This window comes from Podarcis bocagei, assembly GCF_964188305.1.
Source record: "Podarcis bocagei genome assembly, chromosome: 4".
Classification (NCBI taxonomy): domain Eukaryota; kingdom Metazoa; phylum Chordata; class Lepidosauria; order Squamata; family Lacertidae; genus Podarcis; species Podarcis bocagei.
Genome location: NC_138128.1, coordinates 61,611,335 through 61,634,720, shown reverse-complemented (window position 1 = coordinate 61,634,720; position 23,386 = coordinate 61,611,335).

The window sequence follows — 23,386 nt, the reverse complement described above, 5'->3', positions numbered from 1 at the left end:
GTTAAGCCTAGCTGTGTACTTTGTAATGATCTGTTGCGCATGCGCAGATGTTGGATTAATTGAACAGGAGTTTGGCAGGGGTAAGTGCGGGCAAACACATCTAGTAATCTGCTAATGGTGTGTATCACAATGTAAAATGTGAGTTGAAATGCAGCATGGGTACACAACCTCATTGTGTTTTAAGCTGCTAATGTGTACATGGCCTTCCCCTAAGAGTGTACAGAGTCTCTTACACACTAGAACAGAACATTCTGGCCCTTATCAGTAATTCTGTTCGCTACCACTTTCTTGAAGCATAATAAGGTAAATTAAAGGTGGTGGTGGGAGTTAGCCTATGCCTTATTGTTCTTTACAGGGCTTTTGAGCCTATGTAAAAGAATCCTACTCTGAAGTAAGTTCTATTGAGCTCAATGGGTATTACTCCCATGAGCATGGGAATGGGGTTGTTCTGTTAGGCAGTAAACTGATCTACCAGAGTCATACAATAAAAGCCCTTTATTGTAGTCCTGGGCCCCAATAGGAAAGTTAGATTAATTAGCAACTGCTGTATATTGTAACACAGGCCAGTTCCTACAGAGGACATGAAAACCTGCAGTCCTAAGCACATACCCCTGAGGGGTAAAAAAGAGAGCTAACTGTGGGTGGGTTCCTCATGCTTCCTAATACAGCACATGCTTAAAAAAGATCAACTACTGAGCAGTTCTTCTATTTAATTAAGCAGACTAATATCAAAGCAGTTTTTTGCATTTAAAATTCGTGCTTAAACTTCTCACAGATTAAGTGGGCTTAAACAGTTGCTATTCCTGACTTTAACAGCATTATAAAATACATTAGAGATTGAGAGGATAAAATTCTGCCATGTTAGGTTATAACCTAACTGCTATTTGCAGTTGTAAGGACTACTAATGGCACAGGGACAAGATTTATTACAGTAAAGACATCCTGCTTAACATTAGCTTTGTCATTCCATTAATAATGACTGCTTATGAGCCATCTCGTTGGCATCTTTGTTGTCCTGAAAACTTAAAACTCACAGCACAATTCTTTACGATGTGCTATGTTGCCCCCTCTGGGTATTCCTGACCATTATCCCATTTGGTTATATTCAAAACTGCTGCCTCCTGAGAGAGCATTAGGGCTGACCTTTAACCCTGCAATATTCTTGGTTCAAATGGCGTAATAACATGTAGTGAATATTTACAAGCATACTTATACCATAATAGAGTACTGCTGTGAACATTAGCACATATTTTCTGCTCAATCAGGCTTTGATGTAGAGCTTGCCTTGCACCCTGGAGAAAATGCAGTCCCCAATAAGCTGTGCTAGTGAAACACCCTTGAACCTAAACAGCTTACATAACATAAACTGACTAGATGCAGATTAGCAAGCAAACATATACATTTGAAATGTTGCAAGTCCCAGTAGTGTGTTACTAGGCTGCATAATGTCTTAAAGAGTCTTCCCACTAGAGAAATAAGTGAGAGGGAGGCACACTACCTTACTAAGTACCTGGGCTTGTAAGAAGCAGCTAAATGGTTTGCAAAAAAAAAAAAAGGAAAAAAGAGATGATCTTATCCATGCAAAGAAAATTAATAGCCATAAGCAATAATGACAACAGGCAAATTATTTCCATCTTTCTTCATCTCAGTCAGCAGTTTCTATTACATAGCTATTCTTTCCCCAGCCTTCATCTAGGGTTCTTGCCACACACTTTCTAATATAACATCAAAGGCTGCTAGCATCACTTTTACAAACTGTGCTCACTTCCTAATCACCCTCTTAATTTTTTTGTCCTCCCAAGATCAGAATTTCAACTTCAATGCATTTTATAACGTGGCAGTTGTCCTGACACTACAGTGGTCTCAAGCTTGGTGCATAAATCCTGATTTATAGACAGCCCTGTGGTCCTGTGCTGACCAGTGGCGTAGGAAGGGGGATGCGGTGGGTGTGGTCCGCCCTGGGTGTCATCGCTGAGCGGGGTGTCAAAATGGCAAAAATATGAGTTTTTAAAATAAAAAAAAACTTCTTTTGGGGCTCACAAAACTTTTTAGTTCCGCCAACAAATGCAACATAACACAGCTGGCACTGGGCACCACACCGCAGAGGCCGGCACTTACTGTGGGGTCTGCAGCATGCCTGAGCCATGAGTCTCTCCTGGGAGTGATGTGGTGGCTTGGGCACCTGCTGGCTCTGCTCTGCCTAAAATGGCAGTGTGGGGCTTGCATTTGCCCACTGCCTCCCCCTCAGCCGCTCTACAGCTGAGGGGTTGGGGTGGCGGAGAGGCTTTGCACAGTGCGCCCTGCCCTGGCTCGCCTCACCCCCAGGTGCATTGTGCGTGCACCACCCTGGGCACCCGAGTGGCTAGCTACACCGTTGGTGCTGACCAACTGATCCAGTCACTACAGCCCAGTTACTTGTTCAGGGCACGGGACGTTGGATACAGTCACAGAATTGTTTCACTCAGAATGGTTCCCCATTCATTTCAGCAGAAGTAGTGATCTGCACTGGAATTTTGCACAAACAGCTAGATGGAAGACAATGCAGATATTTAAGCAACAGAACCTGCAAACAGATGGCCTGTGAATGCAGTGTTATCAAGAGGGGCCAAGTCCCAGTTTTCCTGGATGAAACTGTGACCGTCTGCCATAAAGAGTCTATTCTACTCATATAGGCTTCCTGCATGATGTAGAACCCTGGAAAATCAAGCTTCTCCATTGAAAAGGCAGCCAACATGAATAATGAGGCTCCATTGGTGCAGAATGTTGCCCTCAAATGTTTGATAGGTGATTGGGGGAGGAGAGAGTTAGTGTGCTTGTCCACACTCTTCCCCCCTGTACATTGATGTACAAAATAGGGTTCATATCTCCTTTTCATTTGAGTCCAGGGACAGTACCATAGTGGAGTGATAGTTTGGATGTGGGTAACAGACTGAGGTTTAATCCAGACAAGACCAGTTGCTGGTCAGTAGGAATGGAATCTGTGAGAGCAACATCAAATTGAGAGGCATCCCGGAACTCGAGCAAGGAGACCTGATTGGATACTTGACGCAGGAATTCACGAAGTTCTGGGGTTTAAAGGAGGACACAGATTTCAAGATTGTCTCGGCATATAGACTGGGAAGATTGGTAAGGAAAGACAGATCCAGGGACTGCTTGATAATTTTAAGATCAAAAGAAGAGAGAGATAAGATCCTAGGTCTTCACTTCAAAAAAGCAATCGAAATTCAAGATAAAAGGGTGGAAATTTACAGAGATATTCCGAGACAGTTGTTGGACCTTAGAGCCACCTATACAGAGCTAGCAAAATTGCTGAGACACAACGCAATTCCCTATAGGTGGGAGTTTCCACAAGGATTATCCTTCACCTACAAAGAAAGGAAGGTTAAAATTAGAACACCTGAAGATAACCAAAAGTTCCTTCACGACCACGGAGAAGATCTCCAAAAAGGAACAGATTGGCTTCCAACCTTACCAACACCAATACTGCCTGGAGGCGGGCTAACGCCTGCACCCTCGGGACCTGAGCAAAAGGAAGGCACCTCACCCTAAGAACATCTTAATTAGAACAGGATGTCTCTGCAGCTACTTAGTTGGAATATAAATGGCGGGAATTCTCCGGAAAAAAGAAGGAGGATATTTCATATCCTAAAAAAAGAACAATTGGACGTAATATGTCTCCAAGAAACACATGTGACTAGGCTCCACAGGAAAGTATTAATCAATAAAAGACTCGGCCAAGAATTTATTTCATCTGACAAAGTTAAAAAAAGAGGAGTTGTAATTTATGCAAAGGAGAACCTGTCACCAAAATTTCTATTTAAAGATGATCATGGAAGAACTCTCGCAATTGAAATTCAAACACAAGGAGAGAAGATTTTGATATTAGGAATTTATGCGCCAAATGATGGAAAATCAGAATTCTACAAGAAGCTGCATGAGACAATGATGGACTATCTGGACTATTCTAACATTATTGTGATGGGAGATATGAATGGGGTGGTGTCAACAAATATGGACAAATCCCAAAATCAAAACTTAACAACAGACGGCAGACTTCCTAAAACTTTTTTTGAAATGACAGACAATATGGACTTGATTGACATTTGGAGGACAAAGAACCCCTTGGGTAAAGAAGGAACCTTCTTTTCTGAGGCCCATCTGTCATGGACACGAATCGACCAAATTTGGATATCTAGAGGGATGGCACCGAAAACAAGAAAAGTGGAAATCTGCCCAAAAACCTGCTCCGACCATAACGCCTTGAAAATGGAATTGAGACTTATCCCAACTGGATCCTTCAGATGGAGAATGAATGACACCTTGTTGAGAGATCAAGAGATTGTTAAGAAGGCCCAAAAAACCTTAAAGGACTATTTTGAAATAAATTTGAACACTACGGTGGAGAAAAGAACAATCTGGGACGCAAGTAAAGCTGTAATGAGAGGGTTTCTGATACAACAGAACACAATAAAGAGAAAATTTTGGAATGGAAAAAAGGAAAAAATTCTAGAGAAAATAAGTGAAGGAGAGAAAAAGCTGAGAACTAAACCAAAGTCAAAAGAGGTGCTAAGAGAGATCAAATTCCATCAAGCACAATATTCGAAATTGATCAATCAAGAGATTGAATGGAAAATTAAACAAATGAAGCAGAGATCGTTTGAATCAGCAAATAAATGTGGAAAGTTGTTAGCTTGGCAGTTGAAAAAAAGACAAAAGTTAAATACGGTTACAAACTTGGAGATTCAAGGAAAAATAGTTCAGAAACCAGAAGAAATAAGAAAGTGCTTCCACAGATACTTCAAAGAGCTTTATGCACAGGGGCCTCAGAAAGAATCGGAAATAGACCAATTTTTGAGGACAAATGGACTATCCAAAATAAGTCAAGATAAAAGATCAATTCTCAACAGCAAAATAACTCAACAGGAAATTGAAGGTGCCATTCAAAATATGCAACTTGGCAAATCTCCAGGCCCGGATGGGCTCACCTCCAAATATTATAAGACTTTGAAAGACTTCTTGATACAACCGTTGTTGGAGGTTTGTAACCAGATTATGGAGGGGAGGAGGGCACCGGAAACGTGGAAAGAAGCATTCATCACATTGATACCCAAATCAGAAAGGGAAAAGACCCAGCTTAAGAATTACCGTCCCATCTCACTCCTGAATGTGGATTACAAAATATTTGCAGACATTTTAGCGAATAGACTTAAAAATGTATTAAATGAAGTAATTCACAAGGACCAAGCAGGCTTTCTCCCTGGTAGACACATGTCTGACAACACTAGGAACATTATTGATATATTGGAGCTGTTGCGAATTAGAAACACAAGGGCAGCCTTAATCTTCATTGATGCGGAGAAAGCATTTGACAACATTTCTTGGATGTTCATGAAGAAAAACTTGAAAGGGATGGGAGTGGGACGGGGGCTTGAAAATGGACTAGAAGCAATTTATTCAGAGCAAAAAGCTAAGCTGATAGTGAACAATGTGGTATCGGAGGAACTCCAAATTGAAAAAGGGACACGACAGGGGTGCCCTCTATCCCCTCTGCTATTTATTTCTGTTCTGGAGGTATTGCTGAATATGATCAGGGAGGACCAGTTGGTGCAGGGTATAGTGGTCGGAGCGAAACAATACAAACTGAAAGCTTTCGCAGATGACTTAGTCTTGACAGTACAGGAGCCAGAATCTAGTACAAAAAGAGTTCTGGAACTTATCTTGGAGTTTGGTCGGGTGGCGGGATTTAAGCTAAACAAACAAAAAACTAAGGTTTTGGTCAAAAATCTGACACCTACAGAGATAGAAGGGTACCAGAAAGAGACAGAGCTAAGTGTGGTTAAAAAAGTGAAATACCTGGGGGTATCCTTGTCCACTAAAAATTTAAACCTTTTTAAAGATAATTATGAAAAATGTTGGTTGGAAATTAAAAAAGACTTGGATATTTGGTCAAGATTGAAACTTACCTTGTCAGGCCGAATCGCAGCTATAAAGATGTGTGTTTTGCCAAAAATGTTATTCTTATTTCAAACCCTTCAGGTCGTGGACAGAATGGAATGTTTTGGAAAATGGCAGAAGGATATCTCTAAGTTTGTCTGGCAGGGCAAAAAGCCCCGAATAAAATTTAAAATACTAACTGACTCAAAAGAAAGAGGGGGGTTTGCCCTGCCGGATTTAAGGTTGTACTACGAAGCTGCAGCCTTCTGCTGGTTGAAGGATTGGTTTTTGTTGGAAAACACCGATGTCCTAGATCTGGAAGGGTTTGATAATGTGTATGGTTGGCATGCATACTTGTGGTATGACAAGGCGAAGGTTCACAAACTGTTTAGAAACCATATTGTCAGAAAATCAATTTTTGCCGTCTGGATGAAGTACAAGGACTTATTAGAAAGCAAGACCCCGAGGTGGTTATCACCAGTGGAAGCCAAGATTTCTAAAAAAAGGCCCAATATGGAGGCCTACTGGCCAAAATATTGGGAATTGATTGAAAGAGTTGGAGATAATTGGAAGCTCCAAAGCCAGGACAAACTAAAAAATAAGGTGCGAGATTGGTTACATTATGCTCAAATTCAAGAGGTATTTAAAATGGATAAAAAAGTGGGTTTCCAGTTGGAGAAATCGAAACTGGAGACGGAGTTACTAGAACCAAAGACTAAGGTACTTTCGAGGATGTATGACTTGCTGCTTAAATGGAACACACAGGATGAGACAGTTAAATCTGCTATGATAAAATGGGCACAGGATGTAGGACACAACATTATGTCTGAGGACTGGGAAAGGTTATGGAACACCGGTATGAAATTCACGGCATGTAGTGCCTTGAAAGAGAACATTATGAAAATGGTATACCGGTGGTACATGACCCCAGTCAAGTTGGCTAAAATATATCATCTTTCTGATAATAAGTGTTGGAAATGCAAGGAGGCAGAAGGGACATTCTTTCACCTCTGGTGGACCTGCCCGAAAGTAAAGGCCTTTTGGGAAATGATACATAATGAGCTGAAAAAGGTATTCAGATATACCTTTTCTAAGAAACCAGAGGCCTTTCTTCTGGGCATGGTGGACCGGAAGGTGCCAAAGAAGGATAGAACTTTGTTTATGTATGCAACCACAGCAGCAAGGATCCTTATTGCAAAGTTCTGGAAGACACCAGATTTACCCACACTGGAGGATTGGCAGACGCAGCTGATGGACTACATGGAGTTGGCAGAAATGACTGGCAGAATCCGAGATCTGAGCGAAGAAACAATGGAGGAAGACTGGAAAAAATTTAAGGACTATTTGCAAAAATACTATAAGTTGTTTGAATGTTAAGATTTGCACGATTAAGAAACGTCACGCTTCTGCAAATTATCTAAGTAAATGATAAAGTAAGTAATGATGAAAAAAAACGAGATAAATAGAAACAAAATATTATGTTTATTAAAAGTCTTGAAAACAAACTACAAACTTTTGAAATTGGTAACATAATAAACTCAAAGGTACAATAAGATGTGAAACAAGATAATAAATTGCTGAACTGGTTAGAATAATGAAAGCAATGTTGAGAGGATGCGAGGAGGTCCAAAAGAAAGTGAATTTGATGATATTTAACTTCTGTCTTCTTTTTTCTATCTTTCTTCATATATATAAAAAAAAATGTTTCTTGTATGTTGCTATGTAAATTAATCTGTTAACCTATGGAAAGAAACGCAATAAAAAATTTTATAAAAAAAAAATAAAAAAAAAGGAATGGAATCTGGGATTAGGTATACAGCCTATTCTTCATGGAATTCACTCTCTTGAAGAACCAAGTACACAGTCTGGGTGTCCCTTGGGACCTAGCTTTGCACTTAGATGGTCAAGTGACAGTTGCGGACAAACCTGCCTTTGCAGACATTCAGCTGCTGCCCCAGCTGTGCCATTTCCAGGGAAAGGCAAATCTGAGCACTGACACACATTCCTCACCTTCACATTAGATTGCTGAAATGCACAGTACATGGCCTTGCATCTGCAAAATGTTGAGAAACTTCAGCTAGTCAAAAATGTGATGGCTAGAGTGTTGTATAAGACACTTTTCAGGAACATATATACCGGTATATAAAACTTGTAGTATTCTCTCTGGACTGGCCACCACTTCATGTCCAGGCACAGTTCAAAGTGCTGGCCATTGCCTATAAATCCCTAAATGATTTGAGACAAGGATATTTGGAGGAGATTTGAAGGACTATCTTATTCCACATCAGCTTGCCTGTTTACTGCAATCTTCATCTGAAGCCTTTATCTCCATCCTGTTGCCATGGAGAGTTAGTGTGCCAGAATGCAGGCCTTTTTGGTTGGTTGCCACATCCAGTCTGTGGAATTCCCTTTTTTGGAAGGTCCAACTGGTGCCTAATTTAATGGAATTTCAGCTCTCTGCAAAGTTTGCTTTGTTTCGATTTGCCATTGATTTGATATCAAACCAATCTGGTTCTGTTTTCATATCCAGCTCTAGTCTTTTGTTCTGGTTTTGAAAACCAACACATCAACATATAGAAAGATGTTAATAGGGGTTGATGCTGAGATCAAATGAGGGTAAGTTATCAAATTGATACTGGTTTGTCCATCTGCTATGGATTTAAAAAGAGGAAGTGTCAGAATTTTAATAGTGTCCTCATACACCCACATGGTCCTTTGAATCAGCTCTCATATTAATGGCTTACAGGGAGATATAAGATGGCCCAGGTTGTACTCCCAGTTTACCTTGTGAAACTGACGTCTTTAGAGTCACAGCAAATATTCCTGATACTGAATGGTGGACTTTTGAGATCCAATAAATGGTTTGCATTTAGTTTCTTGAATTGGTATACTGCAATATTGTCTGTCTGTGTATGTGGCATTATTTCAATTTTGTAGCCTTTATTGTCGAATTCTGATAGAACTTAAGTTTAAGCAAAAAGGTCTCATTATTTAAAAACTTTGACTTGGCAGTGTCTGTCTGTCTATCTGTGAGACAGACAGAGTACATCTTATCTTGGGTACATTATAAACCTGTTTCCATTTTTGCATTACAATCTCCATATACAAAGGAGATGTCCATTTTTGATATTTTATTCATAAGATCCCTCAAGGTGTCATTGAAATTCTTGCAGTCTTTCATCAAAGTGATCTGCTGTTGCAAAGTACACCTGCGCGCTAGATGAAATGGTTGTCCTCTGAGAATAATGGCAACCATTCTGATATTAATTGGGTCCCAAGTAATTATCAAGTTCATATATTTATGTTCTTGGACTACCTTTTCCTCCCATATTGATTCTCCCACCAAATATTGCAAGTCTATTTTCCCTGCTCTAAACTCAAGATTTGTGGTAACCGCTACAAGATATAGTTTTAATTCTTGTTGACAGCTCTAAAAATGATAATTATATACACATCTTACTCTCTCTTTGGAATTGTTAATATTCAGTGTACAAGTTTAATAACATGGTGCTTACTAATGGTTACTTTCTGCAGTTACCTTCCTTGGAAAACAGGACTTGATTTAAACACCCACCCACCCACCAATTTCTGTTGTCTTTTTCAGTGTTGTTTTTTTTAAAAAAAATTCAATTGGCTATATGCCAGCCTAATGCACTGGAAAGCCAGGCCCGTAGCTCTTGGTACAATTTCCTTGGGACATAAAAATATTTTATTCAAATAGTATTTTTTTAAATTAAAAAAATGCAAAGTCACTGTATATTGTCAATTGCAATCAAAAATGTGAATAGCATCCCCTGGCACTGCCCTTGAAAGGACCAGGAATGAGGTGACTTTCATATGGACCACACAACATAGCTTCTAGGGGTTGGCTCTATTATAGAACTACAGCTAGGTTTCCAGTGCTCTACGTATGTTGTGTGTGTGTGTGTGTGTGTGTGTGTGTGTGTGTGTGAGTGCTCCATATCAGAAAATGCATAACCTAAAAGAGCATATCACATCCCTGTTGATTGCATTACTTAAGTTTGCTTTTGTACAGTGTCTACTGCCTGGGTCTTGATAGCCAACAGTTGCCACTGAATGTGGTCCAATCAGGGTGAATTCCTTCCTCTTATCTCATAGGGCAACATAAAATACTGAAGCAGGTGGTGTTCAATAGGCTGGAAAGAGTGGGCTCATTCACACTTCCACTTGCACCATGCCTAGAAAGCATAGATCTGAGTGGCTTTCCACAGGTTCAAGCAATTTCTCCCTTGCCCCCTTCCTTTCCCAGGGAAACCCCACTCTTTAGTGCTCAATCGGAGCAAATGTCAAGACGGAGAAAACCTGAATTGCTATTTGCTCTGACTGAGCACTAAAGAGTGGGTTTCCTCAGGGAAAGCAGCAGGGCAAGAAGAAGTGTGGATTATAGGCTTTCTGTTTCCAACTTGACCCCCCTAGTCCTTGGTAGAGTCACCTGGTCCTGCAGCTATCCTGACAGGTTATCACTGCATATTCCAGGTAGAGCTATCACAATGGCCTCTATAATGATCAATACAGAGGTAGATCACATTTATGGGGCACTGATCACCCCCTCTCTGTATAGACATTTAAGGATATAGAATAGGTATAAACTATTAGCTGTAAATGATAATCCATTCCAGAATTTTTATTTATTTATTTATTTGATGTTTTTATATGCTGCTCTTTGTCATACTGGCCCAAAAACGCAAGATCATAAACACACCATAAAATACAATTAAAATGATACTCATTCATAACACCAGAATGGTAATGCAGTATTGAGCAGTCATATATGGTATATATTGAGCCTGCCTGTATCTGGAATCATTATTTGCACAGTTTAATTCTACTTTGAACGTAGGTGAGCAATGATATTTCACTTTAGCTGTAAAATATAGAAGCACCAGTTCCCCAGCTGTACTTTGAGATGCCACAAAAGTTCATGCAAACCAGAATTTGGTGTGAGGTTTGTGGTTCCACCTGCAGTGGGAACAGATTGGGCCAGATCTAAGACTTAGTGGGTGGGAGTGGGGACAGAAGAGGCCTTCCTACAAAAAATAATCTGGATCACCCACATCTTTTTCAGAGTGGAAATAAGTATTATGCCTATCAGTACTTGAACCCAATAAAGGATTTCTGTGGAAGAAGTGACTAGAGTGCTTCCATCACTCCTCTCGCAGGCATACAATCTGCTGTAAAGGAAGTGTGTTTGAGGGTTGGGGAGGATATAATTATTTTCTAGGCTGTGTTTTGGGAAAAACCTTCCACGCAGTTCCCATTTTCTCCAACACCGTCAGTTTTTGTGTGTGAATGTGTGGTGTGTGTTTTCTCGCAGTGGTAGTAAATTCTTAACCTGACTTACCCATTTATTACTGGCTGGCAATTGCTCAGGCTCTGAGACTAGAGTGATTTGTTTTTTTTAGTTGCCAATAATGCAGATGTAACAAATCTGTTCTGATATTTATCGGCTGCAAAGCCCTTTGTTGTATGAAGAATACAACAGTTGAGATATATATATATATATACACATGCAGATACAGCCTCTATATCATTTCTCGTTAGCAATTTTCAAGCGAAAAGTTATTCTAAGAAGTGTCCATATTATTTTGGGTAGCTCTCTTGTTATTTATGAACCAACTTGTCCAAGGTATTGAGGGTGGTGTGGTTGAGGCAAAACATGAGTATCACTCCAGTGATTCATCAGAAAAGATGATTCCACACATGGAACAGGCAGTGCAAATGGTTACTATGTGTAAACGTTACCCTCCATTTTACTGGGCACAGATCACATGTAAGGACCATACTTACATTTTGGTGTATGCACACAGACTCCTGGGGAATTGTCTGGAGCGTTGAGTTGGCATTCTTTGCTACGCTTGATAAACAGGGCTGTGAAGTTCATTAGGTGGTCTTGGGTCATATTCTTTCTCTTTCACTTTACAGGGTTGGTATGAGGATAGGGGGAGAAACTGCATCCTGCACTAAGCTATTTAGAGGATGGTAACTTTTTTTAATAAAAAAAGTTGATTAAGCACAGATATTGATTATTCACTAACCCTTGACACCAACATTTCCTGTCATCCATCATTAATGCTACTTTCTGTTAAAAGATTACACTTCTATTTTTCTGAGTCTCTGAATATCCAAAGGAATACACACATTAATGTGTGTGGTATGTGTATATAACAAAATGGTCTGCAGCTTACAAATGGTGTAACCCATGAAAATATTTCACATGATATCTGAGCTTTGCACCTTGCTCTCCAGAACGTTGGTGACTTAATTAACCTTCTTGTAGATGTGGCAGCAAAAGGATACATTTCACCCTGCATCTACATCTCTTTCCCAGTCATCATATACTTAAATTGCAAATTCTCCTGAACTGTAACCCAGTGTCTTATAGCTTTTGGTTCTACATTTCCCTGTAGATCTTCACTCTTCAAATGTGTCAAAGCTGTAGTACGAGGTTGATACCAAAAAGGTAGAGCTATATTAAATCACAGAACAAAAAAGAACATACATTGAAACAATGTGTACGGTTTGATTTTTGGGCCACAAAAGGCCTTGAAGTAAAAAGCAAAATTGTACCCTTAATTCACTCTCTTGGGCGTACATATTGCATGGCATCAGAACAGAATCTGTGGTATCTACAAGACCCCATTTGAGCCACTGGGCTGGGCTGTGGTAATGATGAGGAACTCCATCTGTAGAAAGCATTCCACCATAGCTACTGGACTGCATTGAGAGAAGTAGGACAATTTGAAGGAGGGAGGAGAAGCAGCTTGCGTAGTGCTAATACAGTGGTACCTCGGGTTAAAGACGCTTCAGGTTACAGACTCCGCTAACCCAGAAATAGTACCTCGGGTTAAGAACTTTGCTTCAGAATGAGAACAGAAATTGTGCAGCTGCGGTGCAGCAGCAGCGGGAGGCCCCATTAGCTAAAGTGGTAAGAACAGTTTCAGGTTAAGAAGGGACCTCCAAAACGAATTAAGTTCTTAACCCTAGGTACCACTGTATTGGAAACTGAATCAATAAATAAGGTATTCAGTGAAGAATATTTTATTGGTGTATGTTTTCAGTCAGAACTAGTTCTTTTTCAGACATAAGCATTAGACGGATACATGTTGCATCTATACAGGAAAGTATTTATTAATGCCTTGAATTCATCTTTGAGCAGGAGGGTTTTTACCCACTTTTCTTCTTGATGCCATCAAACAGATCTCATTTTGTGTGGGATCCTAATTTCCATTAAGGCACCACTTAATAGTTTTGAACCTTGGCCATTTCTGTTTTTGCTGATGGACGATTCTACAAAACTCATCATATCAAACCCCATTCCCATGTACATAGTTTCAGCAGAATGTGTAATACACACAAAAGAACAACAGCAACACTGTACAAACTCTTTTGCTGGAGTTTGTGCTTCACTTGAATTGGTGCTGCTGATTATGTCGATATTTGAAAGAGATTGTTGATGTGGCATACAGACAGGTACAAATTTAATCCCCAAATGCACATTAGTAAAAAAAAGGAATATTGTTATTATGGCTGACAATACATTTAGACATAACTAGTACTGTCTGAATCATGAGCTGTGGAGCTGGCCTTTATGTTTTCCAGGTAAATGATATATACCAATGAGGTATATCCTATTTCCTTCTTAGAACCAAACAAGCAACACTACAAAGAAATAGGTAAAAGGCTGTATTTAAATGCTAAGCAGGAATATTTTTAAAGCATCCCCATCAGCATTTGACTACTACCATCCTTGCACACTCAAGTAAAGCCCCCTCCCCTTTCAGCAGGAGAGGAAGATGGAACACAAGGTGGCATGCAATGCAGTTATAGCTTAATTAGCGATAGGGGAGAAACTTATCTCAGTTCACAGTTAAAGGCACAATTACTAATTTGTACTTTCTGCATCAAGATATGAACTGAAACCCCACCATCCTCTGAAATGTGCCCTTCTCCAAATTTGTACAAATCATATGTACAAAAATACATATACTAGGGTAAACTGTGCATATAGATGCATATATTAGTGAGAATAACATAAAACATGTGTTATATTAGGAAAAAGTGGTTTGCAAAAATGTGTAAACCGGGAGAAAGTTGAACTAAAATGCTGATGAATTTTCATGAGGACTTTTTAAAAAAGCCTGCAAAGTGGTGTGGAAATGTGGGTAACTGATTGGGGGGGGGGGAGAGAGATAAGAAGTAGATTTTGACAGTTTCACCCATCCCTATATTTTATTGGCTTGCCCCAGTACTACAACGTCCAGTCTGAGGGAGTGCAACAGGATTTTATAACAGGCAGCAGCATGGGATTGGCTGTCTGGGATCACATGATTCCTAGGCAGAGTAGGATTCTGGCCTATATTTTTATAATCCCGGCTTGAATCTTATACAGTCCCCTCATTCCGGACTAGTGGCACAGGGACTAGGACATTGAAATTTAGAATTACCTGCTGCTGGCTATCACTTGCGAAAATTATCATACAAGGCCTGCAAATTTATGCTGTTGACTGTTCTTGGGATCAGGGTTACTCCACATATCAGCTAAAGATTTTATTCATAAAGGGTGAAGAGCAGTATTCCTGCAGTCCTGCTTACATGAATGGGAATTAAGGGCACAAAGCGCTTTGCAGGTTCAGTCCCACAGTGCTTAATACAGGTTCAAGTGCAGGTTATCTCTTGGCAGCTCCTTTTCTTTCCAAAACATGTCTGCTCATCAATGGTTCGGAGCAGATAAAACCATTACCACTTCACTCTTCAGAAGCTCTTTGTGGTTCCTAATTAAAACCTTTGTCTGAACACAAAATAATTAATACATAAAAATGAAGTGCAGGGGGAAAGAATTGACTGTGAAACTAGTCTCTCAGTTGTATATTTAAACAATATTTAATCATTAGAGTAACACAGTGATTGCACTTTTGGAAAGAAAACAAGCCCGGGACTTCATGTTTATTTAACACTTTGACTAGTTAGTTCTTGGAGGTATGAAATGAGGCTTATGGAGTGGCGGAACAGTAAATCATACATTCTTGAGAATCACTGGGTCTTTAAACAGAAGTGTCATTTTAAACGTGAGTAGTTCATTGGGGTCCTGGCATATAAAATTGATGTCTTATAACCTTGACTGTTTATACTGAAAGACAAGGAGAGGAAATAAAAACAAGACCTTTTTTTTTAAAAAAAAAACCACACATACAATACTGTCACAAGGATCTCATTCTAGTTTCAGCCTGAATCCTGATGGATGTGACCATTTTTACACAGGACATGAAAACCAAATGAGTATGTGTAGAATAAACAGGGGGATTAAAAACAAAAACAAAAGACCCAACAAGCCTGTTGGTGGAAATCAGAAATCATTTATTCTATTTTTATTTAGTTGTGGGGATTTTTTGTGTGTGTGTTCACTCAATCCTATTTAGGTTGAGAAGGAATGGTTAGAGATTAAATATTTAAAACACCAGAAATGTAGAGTGGAGGGTGTGCAAAGTGTGTGCTGTGCTAGGTAGTGTGTATTATCATTTCAAAGTCCCACATACACAAAGGGATGTTAGTTTGAGGAGAAGTTGGGTGGCATTTTAATTAGAAGCAGTGCTTCATGCTCTGGAGTATAATCTTGCAAAGTTATGCTTTTATATTTATGATAATGGACACCAGCTAGAACAGCCCATTCTCCCTTTTCTTTCTGAGGTTTAAAATAGTTGTTTTCAGTGTTTTATCTTTTCCTGAAGAATATTTTGCACACCTTCTGCATTTTATTTTGTATTACTTTTAATGGGCAAGGAGATTTTGCTATTCACATAACAACTCTAAGAGGTAGTCATTGCAATTCTCATTTTGTATACAAGGAAGTGAAACTGAGATTCCAAAAGCTGAAGTACAATTCAACAGAAACTAAGTTCTTCTATTTTTATTTATTAGATTTCTATCCCACCTTTCAGCCAAAGAACTCAAGGTGGGTTGCAATACATGGTGTCCCCCCCCCATCTCATTTTATCCTCACATCAACCCTGTTAGGTACAGCAGGTTTCATTAAGAGCCAGTTTCTGGCTGAAGGTCATCCAATGAGCATCATGGCTGGGTGGGGATTTGAACCCTGGTCTTCTAGGTCCTAGTCCCAACACTTTTTCCACTATACCACATTATGTTGATTTCAGTTTAGAATTGGTGTAGGGTAGTGGCTAAGAGACGAAGGCTGCAATGTTAACCTCACTTACCTAGCAGTAAGCCCCATTGAATTTAAAAGGACATACTTCCTAGTGGACAGGTTCAGATTGTATTGTTAAGCTATGAATCAGGAAGTTCCCAGTTTAAGTCTTGCCTCTGCCATTAACTCATAAGTAGCCTTAGGCATTCACAGTCTCCCAGTTTCATTTCCCCCCATCTGCCATATGAGGGCAAATAATATACAAAATAAAGGATTATAGTACACTTTGAACACTTTTGAACCCTTCAAAGTGCTATACAAATGTTTAAGTATTAGAATAATAGAATCACAGAGTTAGAAAGGAATTCAGTGGTCGTTTAGTCCATTGTAGGAAATCCTGCAGGATCTGCAATAGCTGGCAATCCAGCCTCTGCTTTAAAACTTCTAACAAAGGAGAATGTAGGAACTACAGTGTAGTGTCAAAACCTGCTTGGGAAATATGGGCCTTAAACATCACTAAGCAGGGTGCTGACCCTCTCTCTGCCATGTTTAATACATGCCTCCGTACCGCATATTGGCAGCCAATAATGCAGAATAGGTATCATATTTCCTTCTCTAGTGGGAAAGAGAAGTGGGAAATAGTAGTGTCAATTTTTGGTGGCTACCCCATGATCAGCATCATGTTTAGTTCCACTTTTATACAGTATCAAAGACAGACTATTTCAGTGACATTTGTTTTTGATCTCCTTTATTTATTTATTTATTTATTTATTTATTTATTTATTTATTAACAAACTAACAAACAAGTTCAAGAAAATTATTTATTGGCCATGTATTTTCACACAAATATTGTATTTACTCGAGTCTAATGCACACTTTTTTTCCTTTTTCTTTTTACAAATTACATTGTGAAAATTAGACTGTGTATTAGATTTGATGGAACATTTACATTTGCCAGCAAATACTTTTTGGGTTTCAAGGTTTTGAAAACTGAGGTGTGCATTAGATTCGATGGCGCATTAGGCTTGAGTAAATACGGTAGTTTGAGCTGACAATGAAGTATCTTTAGGGAAAGTGGATACAAAGATTTTTGTGTCCGTGTGTGCACGTGTTTTACCACAAAGCCATAGCTTGGATCAATAGTAAGTTAAAAAGATTTTGCTTTCACTGCTTCAAAGTAAAATAAAATCAAAATCAAATGAGGTGTGACATCATGGTGCCTTAGCTACACATGAGTGAAAATCTTACTGGCAATAGCTTAAATTATAAACTAGGTATTGAAAAGGACGTAGGAATAGAAAGGCAGTAGCAGTCTGAAATGTGGACAGCAGATATATATTCATAGAAAACTGGCACTGAGGCGTTTTTCATTGCGGCAACCACATTCGCCAACTTAGGATGTTGGTGTCAAGCTGTTAATCCACCAAGTTTCATGAGTAATAACTCTATTCATATTGAAAGGGAAATGTATTTTTTTTATCATTTCATGCATTTTTCTCCTTTAGACATTTCTCTCTCTTTCCTCTAAGGCATTTGAAATGAACCCAACGAAAGATTGAAGAGTAGAAGTGTAGGCTGTAGATGCTCAGGCGCTAACTAACTGCCATATTTGAGGTTACAAAGCTATTTTTCCTTAGTCAAGTTGGCAATTTACGTGAATTTCTTCTGCCTTTTCCTATTGGATTCATTTGAGCCTTTTGAATCTTTCACACTCAAAAAGGTTGTTGTTGTTTTACTTTGGGGAAATTTGGCAGAGTTAATCATGGTCATACTTGTTCTTTGCCTGTAGCACCTTCTAGGGACTAGTTTATTTATGATTTTATACAATTTATATACTATTTGATTGTAGAAAAACAACCACCTCAAAACAGTTCACAAAAAGAATAAATCGGTAGAATCAGTAAGAACAATTAAAAACAGCTGTTTAAAATATTTGAATGATAATTAAAATCAGCAATAAGCTAAAACAGATTTAAACATCTGTAAGGTTTCTAGATATCTGAGTAGGCTTGTCTAAATGAAAAGGTTTTTCAGCAGGCACTGAAAAGAATATTTTATTCAGTCTAGTAGCAACACTGATTAGGATTCTTGACTTTGCAGATCTTTTGGTTATCAAAAACACAGCCCTACAAGAATATCGGTACAACTCAGATGATCCTCCAAACCACGGTTTGGAAGATCATGAACAACCCATGGACCTCCATATTCCCTTCTTTCTTCTCCACTCTCACAGAGGTTCCCCTCTGTGTGTTATTTAGCACTAACCATGTGTTGCTGTGAGTTCCAAATCAGCAAACCATGATTAGCGATTGTCCAAAGAGAATCAGAAGCCCACTCCATATCATGGATTCTGGTTCTAATGTCAATGATTTTACATTACACCAACCATTGTTATCTATTTCCACCTTAACACTGAAAGAGGATTAGACAAATTCATGGAGGAGAGGGCTATCCATGACTGCTAGCCAGTGAGGTAGCGTGGGGGGTGCAGGGGGGGCCGGCCGCACCGGCCGCAACATCTGGGGGTTAGGGTTAGGGGGCGCAAATCCACGGGTTAGGGGGCGCAAAATACTTGCCTTGCCCCGGGTACTGACAACCCACGCTACGCCACTGCTGCTAGCCATTCTGGCTATGTTCTGACTCCACAATCAGAGGCAGTGATGCTTCTGAATACCAGCAGAGGCGGTTTTAGAGTATGCTGCATGGGGCTCCAAAACAATTCTGTAGCACAAGAGGCAGGGGAGCGATAAATTTTAGCACTGCACAGGGTGCCACTGAAATATGAGAGCCACAAGTCCACCACTGATACCAGTTTTGGAAACCGCAGGAGGGAAGAGCGTTCTTGTGATTGAATCCTACTTGCAGATTTCCCAGAGGCATCTGGATCTATGGCCTGAGCCAGCATAGAATCATAGAGTTGGAAGAGACCAGAAGGGCCATCGAGGCCAACCCCCTGCCAAGCAGGAAACACCATCAGAGCACTCCTGACATATGGTTGTCAAGCCTCTGCTTAAAGACCTCCAAAGTAGGAGACTCCACCACACTCCTTGGCAGCAAATTCCACTGTCGAACAGCTCTTACTGTCAGGAAGTTCTTCCTAATGTTTAGGTGGAATCTTCTTTCTTGTAGTTTGGCTCCATTGCTCCGTGTCCGCTTCTCTGGAGCAGCAGAAAACAACCTTTCTCCCTCCTCTATGTGACATCCTTTTATATATTTGAACATGGCTATCATATCACCCCTCAACCTCCTCTTCTCCAGGCTAAACATGCCCAGCTCCCTTAGCCGTTCCTCATAAGGCATCTTCTTAAATTCTTATGTCCCTACTGTTTAACATTAATGGTTAATACACATGGCAAAATGTTAAGATCAACGTTCTATTACTAACAATGGTTTTAAACTAGATCTAGATAGATTAACCAGCAATGCTGAAGTATATGACAATTGCTGCTGTCTCATCTGAGTGGGGATGGTTGGGAACTGAGTGGTCTTTACTACTTAGAACCTGTATATGCTTCTTCCTGAGTCACTTCTCGGCCAGTCTTAGCTCCCTACAACAGGGATCACCATCCTTTTTGGCCTGTGGTTACATTCAAAAACTGGATAAACTGCCTTGGACACCACAGCCACATACAACCAAGCACACACAAGTTGGTGCTGCCTGTAAGTACAATATGAATTGAAGTACAGAGGTCATGTTTTCATATCTATATAATAAAAGGTATTAAGGCTGTTTGTTACACTTTAAATCTCTGATGAATGGATCATTGAGATTCCTTCCAATTATTAATCTTTGGCAACATGACCCTTCAATTAACTGCAATAATTGCATTGTGGATTATTGAGTACCTGTACTATTAATAAACACCATAGGGTTAATATTGGTTCATTTCATTTTATTGTCCATGATATTTACCACTCGGTGGATGACTTTCTACTTAATTATACAAAATCATGTGGCATTCACTTTTGATTAATGTGCGAAGTTGAGACAGATTTTGTTAAGCAAACATTTATTATGTGTGAGGCATTATTAATTGCTAAAGCATTTTCCTGAGCTTCACGTTCTACGTGAAAGCATTTCTGTTATGCTGAAAAATTCAACTATATATAAGGAACTGTAGTTTCGCTATTGCTTAGTATTAGGAGAATTGGATGAATAGTGGGTTGGTTTGCTGTATATATGGATATGAATACAGTGTGTAATCCAAATTAGGGATTTCAGATCTTTATAAAGAAAGCACAAAGACACAAACCCTTATGCATGCAAAACATGTGCTTTTTGACTGACATGCCCCTTTTGATGAGGCAGCATCTTTAGTTAAGCACAACTCATTTCCAGGTCCTTTCATGGTTCTTCTCTAAGAGCTTTGGGCCCTCTAGTTCAAAATCACTAGATTATCAACCCGATGCCCTCCTGATGTTGCCAGACTCCAACTCCCATCAACCCCAGACAGCCTGGTCAGGATGATTAGCGATGTTGGCGTCCACCAGTATCTGGAGGGTACCACATTGCTACCTCTGGTCTAATCACTTGCTAGCCTCTCAGGGTTAAGTTCAGTCTCTGCCGCCTAACTGCTGCTGTGTGGCAAACCCCAGCCTGTCTGTTTATCTGTGGCTTGCCTGTATCTGTGTGAAAGAGTTAAGTTTTTGCAATGTTTTTCAGCATACAACTTGAAGAATGAAAAGCTGTACAAGATTTAGGCAATATGGCCTACAGCCGCACTCCAATAAACATATGTAGTGCATAACTTACACAGATATAGCCTCTTGTAGAACTAGAGCTCCATTTTGACCATGCTTTCATTTTAACAGTATTTAAGTGTAGGGCATTAATCCCTATCATGGCATTCCAGAGCTGGCATTTCCTAAGTATTAACATCTTGCACACAAAAGCTGTAATACCTCATCACTTATGAGTGTGTCATAAATCCACATTTTTATACTCTGTCTAATTATCTAATGTTGCAATAGTATTTATGTTACTGTCAGCGGTGGAGAGATTTCATTGTTGGGCAATACATTTTAAATTCTAAAATACTCTTGTTTCGAAACCAAGGCTAAAAATATGTTTTGGAACTTGACATATTTCTAGTTTTCCAGGAAACAGATCTAAAATATGTGAGCATTTAGGCAACAGAACAGAGGCAGAGCTGGCTGTTGCAATGTAATGTATGATGTCAGATGGTGTGCAAAGTCTGCGATGGATTCCAGAGCTCTTTTGTCCAATGGCCTGTTTTTATCTATCCAGTTTGTTCATGTGGATTTGGGGGGCTTTCTCATTGCCCATTCCTCCATGCCCATTTTTGCCTATATGCTTCAATAGCCAAGCTCTACAACTGCTATTGACATCCCTGTGCTAGCACTGCATAGAATGAGACTCAGTCCTCAGCTTGTTTCCTTCCATGCCTGAGCAAAATAGTGCATAGTACAGTGGTACCTCGGTTTACGAACTTAATCCGTTCCGGAAGTCTCTTATTAAACCAAAGCTGTTCTTAAACCAAGGCGCGCTTTCCCTAATGAGGCCTCCCACAGCTGGTGCCCTTCCACCGTGCGGATTCCGTTCGTAGACTGAGGTAAAGTTCGCTAACCGGAACAATACTTCCGGATTTGTGGAGTTCTTATACCGAATAGTTTGTAAATGGAGGTACCACTGTATAACATTATAAATTTGACTGCTGCAAACTTCAGAAAATGACGTCACATGAAACCAAATGATGTCACATGAAACCACTTTTACTGTAGTAATTGAACTCAGTTTTCTGTTGGTGCTCCTTTGCTCCCAAGAAAACTGCTACTGTGATTACATGTGCAGCAAGTAGTTCAAGTAATGCAAGTTCATGGTCCCAGCACAGAAGCACTTGTGCAGTTCATCTGCCACTTTCTTTGTCAGTTTCCTAGTAGCAAGTTCAGTTCTTATCCAAAATTCATAGATCTTAAGGGGCCAGATGTTGCAGAGACAGAAAGGTGGTTGCTTTCCTGTATTTGAACGCAGGAAGTCACATGGAGGGGCTAGCAGTGTTACCACTTCACAGCTCTTGCTGGCATGTGTTGCAGGCATCAGCATGTGTTCTAAATCCCTTGCATAATGAGGGAGAGGGAGACTGCGCACACTGGTTCTCCCCGCATTGCTCTCCCCATTTCTCTCCTCTGAGTTGGAGGGAATAACATTTGCAGTGGTGAGCCTGTTCTCCTTGTGTAGACACCCTGTGCAACTAAGAAGCCTTTAAACCACACAGGGCCCAAGTCAAGTAGAGACGTTATCCCTTCCACTCATGGAGGGCGATAGGGAACAGAGTGAGTGTGCTCGTTCTTGCTCCTCCTACATTTTTAGGGCCCTGAAACTTGAACTGTTATAATGTTTAGGAAACATCTGAAGGCAGTCCTGCTTAGGGCAGCATTTTAAGGTTGAGAACAGAAATCGTGCTCTGGTGGTGCGGCGGCAGCAGGAGGCCCCATTAGTTAAAGTGGTGCTTCAGGTTAGGAACAGTTTCAGTTTAAGAACAGACCTCCGGAACGAATTAAGTACTTAACCCAAGGTACCACTGTATGCTGGAAGCTGCCCAGAGTGGCTGGGGCAACCCAGTCAGATGGATGGGTTAATAACAACAACAACAACAACAACAACAACAACAACAACAGCCCCTTCACATAACAGCAATGAGGTCTGGGTAACCCCTGTTATCTTATTCAACAGGGTTGTTCCACAACAGATCACCACAATTTTAATTCCCGCCCCCTACAGCTCGGATTTTGGTTAAAATTGCTGAACCGTGACACTCCACCTTTACAACGTTTGTGCTGCTGACTCTCAAACTTTGGGGTTGTTGAAATATATACAAATAAATAAATAAATTTGAGCCGCGCAACTCAAATGAGGTCTGCTAGACCCAAACCTTTTAGGCAATGTGAACGAAAGTTGTTTCTGAAGCCCCTCTGGGATTCGGGGCTGTGAAGCTTAAGATTCATTTATTTCATGGTAGATCCACTCCTGCTCCTCACCATGTGAGAGATTTCGAGTGCCCAAATAGGCTCATGCTGCCGGCCTTTTCATGCTTGGTCTTTTCTAGGTCTTACTGGACTCAGAATTTTCCACACAGCAACGGGGTGGCAACCAGCCTCAGGCTCAGATTATGAGGAGATTTTCTGGAGTCAGATTGCGATTGGCTAGCAAATGTTACTCAGATGGAGTCAGATTGTGACTGGCTAGCAAATATTAATCTCTTTTCAGAAACATCTCTTTAAAAATAATCATTATTCTAATTCTTTAGAAAAGCAAATTGTCAATAGAGA